At 38.2% G+C, this 13,102-nt stretch overlaps 1 protein-coding gene across 1 annotated transcript in view; it reads left to right on the forward strand.

Moving 5' to 3' along the window:
* Positions 1-912: 912 nt before the first annotated feature.
* The window catches only part of LOC139139804 (transient receptor potential cation channel subfamily M member 3-like), a 78,347-nt gene continuing 66,157 nt past the window's right edge, over positions 913-13,102 (forward strand). The window contains exons 1-2 of the mRNA XM_070708736.1: positions 913-1,003; positions 6,475-6,575. The gene's annotated coding sequence lies outside the window, so the exon portion shown is untranslated. The remainder of the gene's footprint in view (positions 1,004-6,474; positions 6,576-13,102) is intronic.

Genomic DNA, 13,102 nt, shown 5'->3' on the forward strand with positions numbered 1-13,102 from the left:
GCCCTTAGTGAGCTTCATTTACGAGATAACAAACCTAAGAGTTGCCAGGGCAAGATGTTAATGTGACTTATTATACTTTTATTCAGATTTACAGTTAAATGCTTTCAGAGAATGACGTCACGTAGCAAATCATTTTTATTTCCCAGAATATTTTGGAACACTGAAACTGCTTTTTGACAGGACGTATACTTATGAAAATTGAGTGACCCAACTCTGTGCTGTTTGAAAAATACATGACCCCTACTTTTCAGTTTTTAAGTTTAAGGTGACCCCTGGATTTTGCGGGTGCACCCGAGCCGTAATAATTGAACGCTCCCTAAACAGTAAGAATATTGTAATTTACTCAATTTATAAAATCCGATCAACATTTGGTGGAGATGAACACTAGCCTTATTCTGTTCTGTGTTTGGGGGAGGCGGTGTAGTCAACGTAGGAGACTCCCGCCATAAGCTTATGGCCATAACACAAACGTGGGCCTATCATATTTCTTTCTCAGAACAGCTTATCTCCTGTCAAAGAATATCAGCGCTCTTTATCGGTCTAGATAGTACGGCTACTCTCTGATTTATTACATCAATTTGACAACGACCATTCAATTTAAAGGGAAACTAGAGGCACTAGTTTAGTCACTATAACAATAAATTGCACCGCATAGCTGTAACTTTAAGCGTTTCACAAATTTGTAGTACATAGCTGATTTTACACTTTGCAAACGTTTCCGCAACAATTATGGACTTTCCTGTGTTGAGAAATATTGCCCTCCTGCTTAGATGATATCTAGTGTGCAGTAAATAGTCCCCTTCATCAAATGGTTGTCCCCTTTTTCTTAATGTTTGTCACACATTTAAACACCCACAACTAATGCGTGTTATAAATCCCTCCCCAAAGTCTAAAAACCATAAACCAAGAATTCTACACCTGAGAGACTATAGTGTACCCTGTTCGTGTTCACTCTTAAAGACTTCGCGATCGCCCCGTATCCTTATCTCAACCAATATTACAGGTAAGTTTAAGTCTTCTTGAACAGTTGAAGTCAAAGCCAAGCACCGTCCTAAACTATGTCAATATGATGTGACCATTCTTTCAAACTTAAAACTGCCTGAGTTTAAAATATTAAGTATTTTTGGACAATCTACTCGTACAGTAAGTCTCATTTCAAATGCCAACATTTGCTACTTTGAATTTGTTTATTTTCGCCACTTCCTTACAACAGTGTTTGCACAATATTTTGTGTACTAAGTTTCAAAGATAAGAAGCGTAAGCAAACGAAGTTCTAACATGTCAGAAATGATCAATCCAATCAATCAATCTTTTGTACAAAATAAGGCTTAGCATAATTCTTAATTTCCATAATCCTCCTCAAGGCTGACATGCTTTTATAGACTGCCTATTACAGTGAATTGCTTTGAAGCATTGGCATTAGACGAACTAGACATGTTGTCTAAATCAAGGCGTTGCCAACACTGTCAGGTGCAATTTACAGCTAAGCGGTGACATGAGTCGATCATAAAAAATCAACTCTGCAAAAGTTGAAACATTGTCTAGCGGGAGGTCAGACTTAGTCAAAACAACACCACACCACACATGTCCACGCACTACACAGCCCGCTAACTGTCCAGGACGTATGCTGTCAGGTTTATAATGCCTTTCGTATAATTTTTGAACTTTTGAATGTTGGTATGCTGGTTATAAATTGCAAAGCTGTAATTTAATTGTAATTCATCAAAATATTATATTTTGTAGAGCTAAGCAACAACAAGTGACTGCGTTCTAAGCAGACGTGATGTTTGTGGTTGGGTGTTGTTCTTTTGACTACATCTGACCTCCTGCTAGACTATGTTTCAACTTTTGCTGAGTTGATTTTTTATGATCGACTCATGTTACTGCTTAGCTGTTAATTGCACCTGACAGTGTTGTTAGACAATATATCTAGTTCGTCTAATGCCAATGCTTCAAAGCAATTCACTGTAATATCTTGGCAGAGAGCCAATGACAGTTTTGATAAAATTTGAGTAAATTGTTTCGTGACACATGTCGAGGTTCAAATATCCGAAGGCACAGAGATTGTACCATGCAGCCAATCATCAAGTCTATATTATAGTCTGATCAACTCCTACTGGACTCTTAACACACCTCATCCGCAGTCTGTGTTCTAATTCGCCGATTGACAGTCACGTGGGATGCGTTCTTTTTGTGCTGATCCACGTAAACGACGTCATCAGGCATCATTTGTCGGAACTGTTGCCTGCCAGGCATCAGTTTCGAAAAATGATGCCCGCTGACGTCAAAAAAACATTGGCGCATGCGCGAACTGGAATGTAAACAAAGATGCCGTCTGCGGACGAGCGAAACGATAGTCGAGAAATTTCTCGGTTTATCCTACTTTCTGAAGAAGAACTGAATGCTCTGGTTTCAAACAAGGACTCGAAATGAACGAAGACGATAATCAAAGGTGCATTGAACGTTTTGCAGAAGTATTGCGACCCTGTCGGCAAAAACTTTTTCTTGCTGAACCACTCCAACATATTACATCATATAGCTTACATGCGACAACTTTTGTGTATGGTACGTTCTTATGTATGACTACGGATGAGGTGTGTTACAAAACACATATTGACTGGCCATTAGGGCAACAGCGTACGTCTTTAACCCCTCGGGCCTGTGGGTCACCCCCAAAAACAGACTGTTTCCCTCGGCCTACGGCCTCGGGAAACAGTCTGTTTTTGGGGTGACTCACAGTCCCTCGGGGTACAGACGTATGCTGTTGCCCTCATGGCCAGTCAATATGTGTATACTGGACTCTTGACTCAAGATTTTTGCATGGTCTCCCTCTCTACCAACTAAACTGGGCAGAAACGGAAGTTAGTTTAGCATGTTGCCAGTGGTGGGAAATTCTCATATGTTAACAAGACGCTCATAAATAATCTGATCATCCAATATCATCATCGAACGGCGCTTTGACATATTTAAATAAATGTTATTCGGTTTATCGAATTTTCCTAAGTAAACTTTGTAATTTGATAATTTTTAGCTCACGTGCTTACACAATCAGCTAATGTCGCAGCAATGTCTGTGTGTCTGTGTGTCAGTCTGTGTGTCTGTCTGTCTGTCAGTCTGTCTGTCTCCGTCTGTTCGATATCTCAAAAACGGCCCATCAGATCAAAATCAAATCTGGTACATATAATAGGTTCCGTTCGCAAATGCAAAGAACTGATTAGTTTTTGGTGGGTGTGGCTTGCTAACTTTTTGCTCATTTGCATAATTAGTGATTTTAGAAAAAACGGATATACATTGAGAACGACTGCACTCAATCTGACGAGATTTGCTACAAATGTTTATCACATCAAGATATATCAGCTGTGAAAGTTATTAAGGGGTAACAAGAAAGATAATTGCTAATTTGCATATTTAATGAACTTTCCTAATTAGGGATGTATATCTGAATTTACTTGATCAAAATTGATGAAACTTGGTATGTATATTAAAGATACTATGATTTAACACTATTGAAAGTCATTGAGCATTTTTACTTCAGCCAATCCCTTATTTGCATATTTAATGAACATTCCTAATTAGCGATATATATCTCAATTGACTTGACCAAAGTTGATGAAACTTGCTATGTACATTGAAGATACGATGATATAATATTATAGAAAGTCATTAAGCAGTTTTACTTCAGCCAATTCCTTATTTGCATATTTAATGACCTTTCCTAAGTAGGGATATTTATCTGAATTGACTAGACCAAAGTAGTGAATATTGTTCATTATGTTGATCATAACACTAGCAATGAAGTTGAAAACATGTGGCAAAGGTTAAAATTTAAACATAACTGCAATATATAATAAAACGTGTGAACATTTTCAGTTCATATCTGGTTTAATCCTGTAGTTGGGAAGTTGAAAATAGTTCCGGTTCACTCTCAGTCCAATGATGACAATGCAGTCCGTAACGTCATCACAGAGTTACCATTGAATCCTATGGAGCGCATGACGCTTGATGTACAAGGCACGTATAAATGATTGTTTTGACCCTAACTACTACTACTACTACTACTACTACTACTACTACTACTGCTACTACTGCTGCTGCTGCTGCTGCTGCTGCTGCTTCTGCTGCTGCTGCTACTTAAAGCAACATAAATATTTTTCTGATTTCTTTCCTCGAAGCACTGAATAAGTTATAAAATTATATGTAATATCAAAATAAGGCAGCTTACTTGTAGAAGGAGCAAGTATAGTCTTGGATAATAATGGCTATTTCTGTGAATACTGTAATATCTAATCACGTATTCATGTGGGATACCAAGGTTGAGTCGAGCAGAATTTGAACGTCATATGTGGTTCCATCCACAGGTTAAAGTACAGTCACCCTATACTGGTTTCACCCATCACAGGTCTTTCTCTGAAGGCTTACATATCGATATGAATATTTCCTTCTGCTTTAAATATATTTCCACGTCTCGGATTAACAGGAGCATCAACTTTTCTTGCACATTTCGGACATGACCTTGTCATTTTCTGCATTCTGAAAATCACTATCAAACTTAAGTGTTTTGAAAAAAATATTTTCTAACATTCCCTGACGAAACCAAGAATATTGTAATAAACTGTTATTGTCATTCAACCATTGAACCATAGCCATGGTTTGTCTCAAGGACATGCATGTATACGTTTCAAAACCTTCTCTCTGATTCGACAGATAAATCAAAAATAGCAACATTTCGTTCCAAGAGGATGGAACAGAAACAGGTTGGTCGCAATTTTTGGCGCAAGCATTGTTTAATGTTCATAAAATTTCACACATGCCTTTCCGTGAGGGTCGCCATTTTTTGTGCAACTGTTAGAAGGCCAAAATATAAAATTATAATACATGGGAGTATATTGGTCAGACTATTGATTTTTTCCCATAAAACAACCTACATCTGTTCATTTTTATATGTTTGATAAGTCAAGAGGCCGATCAAAATGCATGTGTGTACAAAACGTTTGATTTTTTGATTTCATCAATTATGTTGATTCACTTTACATGCACTATGAAAGAACGATGCACAATTTGTTCGTATATAAAACTTTTTTTGTGCATATATAGACGCTGGACAATTGACATAACTCTGCTTGATTAGAATACGGTGGTCACACGTGTAAATGTGTAAAGATTTTTTTGTGGAATATCACCAAATATTGATTCACTGTACATTGGAGTCCATAAGGAAACTATGAATATTTTTTTACAATTCTATGATAACTAAATCTGTGCTTTCATAAATGTTTGACAATTCGTACAAGTGAACGTGATTCAAATAGGGCGTTTGAAAGTTCAGATGTAGACAAAAATATGATATTGAAATTTCATCCAAGATAATTATTTTACTTCTCATGGAAATCTAAATGTAACGTATTAGATGTTTTCCCTGAGAAAACTTGCTATATCTGTAATATATAAGTATATATGTATAATATATTTAAGTGTTGTTAAATGTTTACTTTTAGGCTGTACAATAGTAGTGCCCTTTGTCAAGTACAAACTAAACTATAAATGAAGAAAAACATTAAAGCTTTTGTCCCTTTTGCTATCATATATATAAGGTTTGTAAACAGGACGACTTCCTTCACCTGTCAGGAAAACTGGAATAACACTGAAATAACTAGAATAACAAAACTTTGTTGGTAAATATTCTGTTCATGTCAGTGTAATGACCATAATCATTGTTATTGATTGCAAATGATTTTTAGTGCTGACTTGAATTCAATTTTAAAACAATAACAATACTGACTGTATACATATGGCTATGCTGGACTTTCTTGTTCTACTCGCTGAAGGGAATAGATCAAGAAATTGCAGTGCAAACACAAAGTGAAACCGCCAAAAAATCAACCAAACGTTATCGCTTAACTTGACAACCCAACACATTTTCATATAAATCAGGCTCAGTTTTGTTTCGTTTTCCCGCCCTAAGTTCCCAACTCCTTTCAAGTGCCCCAAACATACCGTTGATATTTTCAACTCCCCTGGTGAATTCTCCCACCCCTTTCTAGAGGTGTCGGTTAATGCAGCCTCATCATATTTCTTTCTTATCTCCTGCCAAAGAATATCAGCATTCCTTTATCGGTCTAGATGGTATGACAGTCCTACATTCTGATTATTACTTCAATTTGGCCACGGCCATTCAATTGAAAAGACTAGCTTGGGGTACTTGTTCACTCACTAAAACATTTAAATGTACCACATGGATGTGACTCTAAGCGTTTCAAAATAATTGTGGTACAAAGCTGAATTACTACTTTCCAAATGCGGCCGTACTACCATGTAGCAACAAATGTGGACTTTCCTGTGTTGATAAAAATTGCCCTCTCGCTTAGGTGATATCTAATGTGTAGTAAAATCAAATGTTTGTCCCTTTTTCTTGACGTTTGTCACACATTTAAAAAAGAACGCAAATAATGGGTGTTGTAAATCCCTCCCCCACAGCCTAAAAACCGTACACAGAAGAATTCTACACCTGAAACAGAGATACTAGTGGTCCCTCCTTGTGTTTACTCTAAAAGAGCTTATCTCAACCAATATTACAGGTAAGTTAAAGTTTTCTCCTTCATCGTTTAACTCGTATTCTAATGTTGTCTTGAGAAGAGTATATCTTCGAGATGCAACTATGCATGATTTTTCAATAATTCCTGCATATATAAGTAGGCTCCGCTTAGTGGAGACTAGTCGCCCATACTGGCGTGAATAACTCTTCAAAACGACGATAATTTCTTCAACAGCATTGCGTGAATAACTCTTCAAAACGACAATAATTTTTTCTAACAGATTTAACGCCAACACAGACAGAATATTTATACAGACAAGGTAATCAAATACAGAGTAGCATAAACCTATACAGAACGAAAATCTATCAACGGTTTTGTGCATAATTTGCATATACGTTCATTGTACGTTTCAAACATTCATACCAAGCTAAGGATCTCAGTTATTTAAATATATTCAAAGTGTATAAATCATTCATTTGCTAAAGGGTCTCTTTCCATACTCCTCCTCCTCGATATGTTGGAGCATATGGAAATAAAGTCCATGAATTCAAAGCAGCACTTAATTTCAGATTGTAATCCAAATCATGTAATCATGTAATCCATGTAATCTAAATCATGAAAATTGAAAACAAAATGTTGATTTGAAAGCTCATCAGTTCATGTCCATTATAAAGTCAATCAATGTCTAGTTCCAAAGGACACAATTTTGAAATTGGTCGTGTAAGTGTATTAGATCGAAATTGCACTTTCACAACGTGTACATGTCCATCTCATCCTGGTTGGACAGCAATCACTCTACCCATAGGCCAATTGCCACGAGGGGTTCCACGTGAGATTACGAGAACTTCATCTCCAATTTTGATATCCTTGTGTGGTGGACCCACTTCCTTCTGGAATTTAAGCCTGGTAACCATTCTTTCATCCAACGGTGCCAAAAGTGTCTTACCAATTCTTGGATTCGTCTCTATCTTTTCCTAGGATTAAAGTCAGTTGAATCCACCGACTCTGGTGCAAATTGTCCACCGATCTGCCCATGGAGGAAATGATTCGGTGTTAGGGGTGTGTTGTCTGCTGGATTTGCTGATTGATATGTCAATTGTCTAGAATTAATTAGCGTTCAGCTCCTGTAAACACAGTCATCAGTTCTTCATCTATTACATCAGCTTTGCCCAAAATTGCATAGATAGCTCTTTTAGCAGTTTTATCATGGTTTCATGTACACCACCAAAATGTGGTGCAAGTGGTGGATTAAAGTTCCACTTTATGCCGCGATTGGCAGTTGCTCTTCTGATCCGGTCTTGATCCAACAGTTTTACCAACTATCTCAGCTCCTTATCAGCTCCCACAAAGTTACCACCATTATCAGACATCATTTTAAATGGAAGACCTCTCCGGTTTGTCATCCGGTAGAAAGCATTAAGAAATGAGTCAATGTCAAGTCCAAAGGCTATTTCCAAATGAACTGTCCTTGTTCCGAGGCATGTAAACAAACATAGATATCGCTTCTCTCTGCGTTTTCCTCTTCCTTGAACAGTAATAAATGGTCCTGCTGAATCCGTTCCTGTATAGGCAAAAGCTCGTAGTGATTTCTTCAGTCGGATTTCTGGTAGAGGGGCCATTATTTGTTACGCTGCTTTCACCTTTCTTCGTTCAAATCCATTGCACTTCTTCTCCCATTCTCGAATTTCTTCTCTGGCAGAAATTATCCAGTATCGAGTGGATATTGCAAATAAAGTCTGATTTGTGCCTGCTGCATGCGTTCCTTGTTCATGGTAAAACTTGACAATACGCCTAGTTACCCGATGCTTGCGTGGATAGATGATCGGGAAACAAGTATCATATACTAGACAATCTGCATACTTCAGTCGACCATCACATCTTATCAGGCCATCGCTATCAAGCCTAGGCTGAAGTACAAGTAACTTACTGCTTCGGGGTGGCTTCTTGCCATTTGCCAGTGATTAATATCCTTATGCATCTGCATCTTTCTTATTATTCTAATTTCTGCATTTTCCAGCTTTTCAGGCGACAGTTCTCCTGTGCTTTTTTGATTTAGCTGGCAGTTTTCCAGAAAGCGAAAAAACCCATGCAGTGATCCAGTAAAGTCTTTGCCAACAGGAGAAGTGTATTGGGTTATTAAGTCGCCAGTTAGCATCTTTCTCAACTGTGCTCATGTACGATTGACTCTCTGGAGTGCAGTTATTCTGTAGACGTACTTTGCTTGTATGTTGGACACCTTTTCTCGTTTCTATGGTCGATTTCTCTAATACTTTGATGTTTTTTAGGCCAGTAAACTTCTTCTTTGCATAGATAGTCGGACCGTTTCACCACATTTTGTCGTCAACCAAGCTCGATGCCTGTACACCTCTTTGTGCAATGTCAGCTGGATTATCTTTTATCGGGACATGCCACAAGTGATCAGGACCTGTAGAATTCTGTATTTCACCAATACGATTTGCAACAAATGGTTTAAAATGTCGACTACGTCCTCTCACCCACCAAAGAACATCCATGCCGTCTGACCAAAAGTTAACTGCTTAAGGTAGCTAAATACCTTTTAGACACTTTCAGATTTTTATTTTTTTTCTCAATTGAACACGTCCCAAACCCCAATAAAGTATACATTTTCTGAAAGCCCTGATATAGAGCTATCCGACCAAGCACAGTACACGGTCATTTTTTGCATAAGTCACGTGACAAGCGTTTTGCTGAAGCTTCAAAAAAACCGGTTTTATCGCCTTATGCAAACACGCTGCAAGATTTCCGGTTAGAATTTCTTCATTGACAAGCCTTGACAATATCCTTCAAAACCGTGTCTGCGATTTTTTCCCGGAGGCTCCATTCAAATTATATGGCGTGATAATTAAAATTCCTTGAAAAGCACCTTCATCTAACACCTTTAAGAGCTCATTAAAAAAAAACAAAGGCATATAAAGAAAATCCCAGACACGGTTTTGAAGGATATTGTCAAGGCTTGTCAATGAAGAAATTCCAACCGGAAATCTTGCAGCGTGTTCGCATAAGGCGGGAAAAACCGTTTTTTTTGGAAGGTTCAGCAAAACGCTTGTCACGTGACTCCTATGCAAATAATGACCGTGTGCTGTGCTTGGTCGGATAGCTCTATATCAGGGCTTTCAGAAAATGTATACTTTATTGGGGTTGGGACGTGTTCAATTGAGAAAAAAATAAAAATCTGAAAGTGTCTAAAAGGTATGTAGCTACCTTAAGTCGGTCTCTAAAGCTCATGAAGCGGCTATTGCCAGCTGTAAGCCCAAAAGTGCTCCAATCAATTCCAGGCGAGGAATACTTGTAGCTTTTAAAGTTGCTATTCTTGTTTTTGCAGCCACAATACTATCTACCTTACCATCATCATAAGCATATATTGCATAGGTCACTGCACAGTAAGCCTCTTGAGATGCATCTACAAATGTATGCAAAGTCAACAATTTGTCTTCCTCAGAAGGTAGTTGTAGGCATCTTTGGGTTTTGATATGGGCGAGGTCATTAAGTTCAGAAAACCACTTGTAACTTTTTACCTCCAAATCCGTAGCAGGTGTATCATCCCAGTCCAGTCCAGCGGCCCACATTTCCTGGTAAGGTGCCAGCATACCAAGTGGGTCAAACTGCGTTGCGATCTTCTTCAGGAAGTTACGTTTCGAGAATACAAACTTCTCCAGCCGATTCAGTTGAAATGTGAAGATATCTTCTTTTGCCAAGCACAATGCACCAAGTGTCTTCAATATCGATGTGCTTTCATTAAAGTCCATCTTGCAAGCCCTATCTTCTGTCAGTATCTGTGACAATACTATCGATAGTCACTTATGAGCATGCATACCAGCTCTCTTCCATAATTCAGATAATTGTCTATTAAGTTCGATGCCTTGTTCGTCATTCATCACAGAGTCCATGCTGTCATCCATATATGTTGATTTCAACACAGTTTCTGCTGCCATAGAAAGTTCATCTTTATTGGCTTTTGCATGTGTGTGAGTGACAAACCGAGCTTGAAATGGTGAACAGTTTGCTCCGAATACCACATGCTTGAACTCGCACACATCTGGTGGTTTATCTGTTTTTAGCTCTCTCTAGAGAAATCTGAAGTATGGCCTGTCTTCCGGTGCTATCTGTATCTTTAAATACATATCAGAAATGTCTGAAACCAAGGCAACAGGAGTAGCTACCTGGTATCTTCGATCTACAAACGTGAGTGAATTTTTTACCTTGTGTAATGCAATTTGGTCATGTCTGCTCAGAACTGGAATTTCTGATCTATCTGGAATATCCTCGATCTCCAAAAACTGCCTGAGGGTGTTGTTGATCTCTGCGAGTTCGCACAAGTGCTTCACAAAATACGTAAGGGCAAAATTTGTCTGGTGCTGCTTCTTATCTACATTACTGCAAACATTGTTCCAACACACGTCCAACCAAGAGGAGTCAGTCTAGCTATTGGTTCCCCAGGACGTCCTCTGATGTCTCTGTATGAATAGTGAAGATCAGCATAGTCCATACCAATGAGGATATCAATAGTCGGTTTGGAACCAAGTTTTGGAAAGCTGATACCTTCTAGATATGACCATCTTCCAGTGCACTAACTCCAGTCCACTACTTGCATGTTGCCCGTCACTTTATCTGTAGTGAAGGCTGTGACTTTCATATCAACTCTACCATCATTTACACTTTCTAGTCCGATTTCCACTGGCATTGTCTCAAAAGTCTAAATTAGTCCATTTGAGACACTCACATTCACTCGTTGTGGCTTACCTTTAATACAAAGTTCAGCAGCAATGTCAGCATTGACATAAGCCTTTGTACTAGTTAGCGTCATCCAAAAGTGCATTCACTGTGATTCTGCGACTCTCATTCTTCAGGATAAGTGGAACAGTACGAAGTGCAATGAAACTGTCTTGATGGGTCGACTTTAACATCATTGTAGTATTAGGCAACTGACCTGATTTTCGTAGACGGTCCTCCTCCATGGAGGATGTAGCGATATCATTACAGGCAGCATTGGCCTTTTGTTGGACAGAAGTGTTCAGCACACCCTTGTTAGAAGTGCCACGGGGTGAAACATATTCCCTATTTGGACTCATATGTCAACTTGGATAGGTATTTTTGTGCAAAAGTCTGTTATGGTTGTCTCTGCAGCCAGTTATTCCACAGATTGTTGTTCGAGGATACATTTTACCTTGGTGATCGTCTCCTAAGTAACGATAACATAATTTAGCTCGCTTTGCAAAGTCCCACCTTTCGACATCATCCATTTTCTGGAACTCCTCACACTTCCACACACCATAATGATTGTTGCAGAATTTGCACAATCTGGGTCCACCTCTAGGCTTGTTATTGTAACCGAATGTACTTTCATTGTGTCCAAAGAATGTTTTGTTAGTATTCCTTGACTTTTTGAATTTGACAACACCTGGAGTCTTGTCACTTAGACCTTCAACAGTTTCAAATGCAATTGTCTGAAATTCTGCTTCTTTGTTGATCCACTCTCTCAGTACCTCTACCGATTCTACCTTCTCTTTTTCAAATAACCAACAATGATACTGCGATAACATTGTTTTTGTCATTTTCTTCTGCAGCTTGATATAGAGCGAAAGTTGTCGTGTGTGTTCCTACCCTCAAAATTACTGACACCGCCCTAAATTTTAGCGTTTTACTCCGTCAACTTGTCGTCCCCAACTTAGATTTGGCAAGTGATCGATAGCGCAGATACTAAACTTTGAGACTACATATTGGGTTTTTGTATTCAAGCCGTGAGAAGGGAATGTTAACTTAAAATGTGCCCAAAACACCATCGACCATGACCTAGCGAGTAAATAAAGTCGCCCTCTACCAATGACCTTTGCCATGTCCAAATATGGATTCAAGTAATGACAGGGAATGCAAAAGCTATCTTTGAAAATCAGATAAAATATTTTGGTGAGCATTGCAAAGTGCATGTGTAGAAAAGATACAGCTAATGGGGCTCTACTGTGTATTTCAGGTATTATTTGCTCTTATGTCTAAGCACAAATCCAAACATATATTGCCTTCAAAAATGATTGCAATGACAATGACAATACATTAAATGGGAAGTATAAATAACATTTTTAGGTATGTATCCAACTTGGTCTTCTTAAAGTATATGCATATTAACGTGGTAAATTACGTTAGTATATACTGAATATCGTTTTCTAGCTATACATGTAATATGACTATGTAAATGAGCATACTACCTTCCCCTATTCACTTCATAGGTATTTGTTAGTACGCCCTGCTATTTAGTGATTTCCTAATATAATGATAGTGTTCGTTATATACTGCTCTACTTTCTCTTTCTATTGTGTATCAATAATATACAACATTCATGCATCTGAAAAATGGGAGTCGCAAAATCACAGTGAATGCACTTTTGGATGACGCTAGTACAAAGGCTTATATCAATGCTGACATTGCTGCTGAATTTTGTATTAAAGGTGAGCCACAACGGCTGAATGTGAATGTCTTAAATGGACAAATTGAGACTTTTGAGACAATGCCAGTGGAAATCGGACTAGAAAGTGTAAATGGTAGAGTTGATATGA

The sequence above is a fragment of the Ptychodera flava genome, chromosome 9 (assembly GCF_041260155.1).
Source record: "Ptychodera flava strain L36383 chromosome 9, AS_Pfla_20210202, whole genome shotgun sequence".
Taxonomy (NCBI): Eukaryota; Metazoa; Hemichordata; class Enteropneusta; family Ptychoderidae; genus Ptychodera; species Ptychodera flava.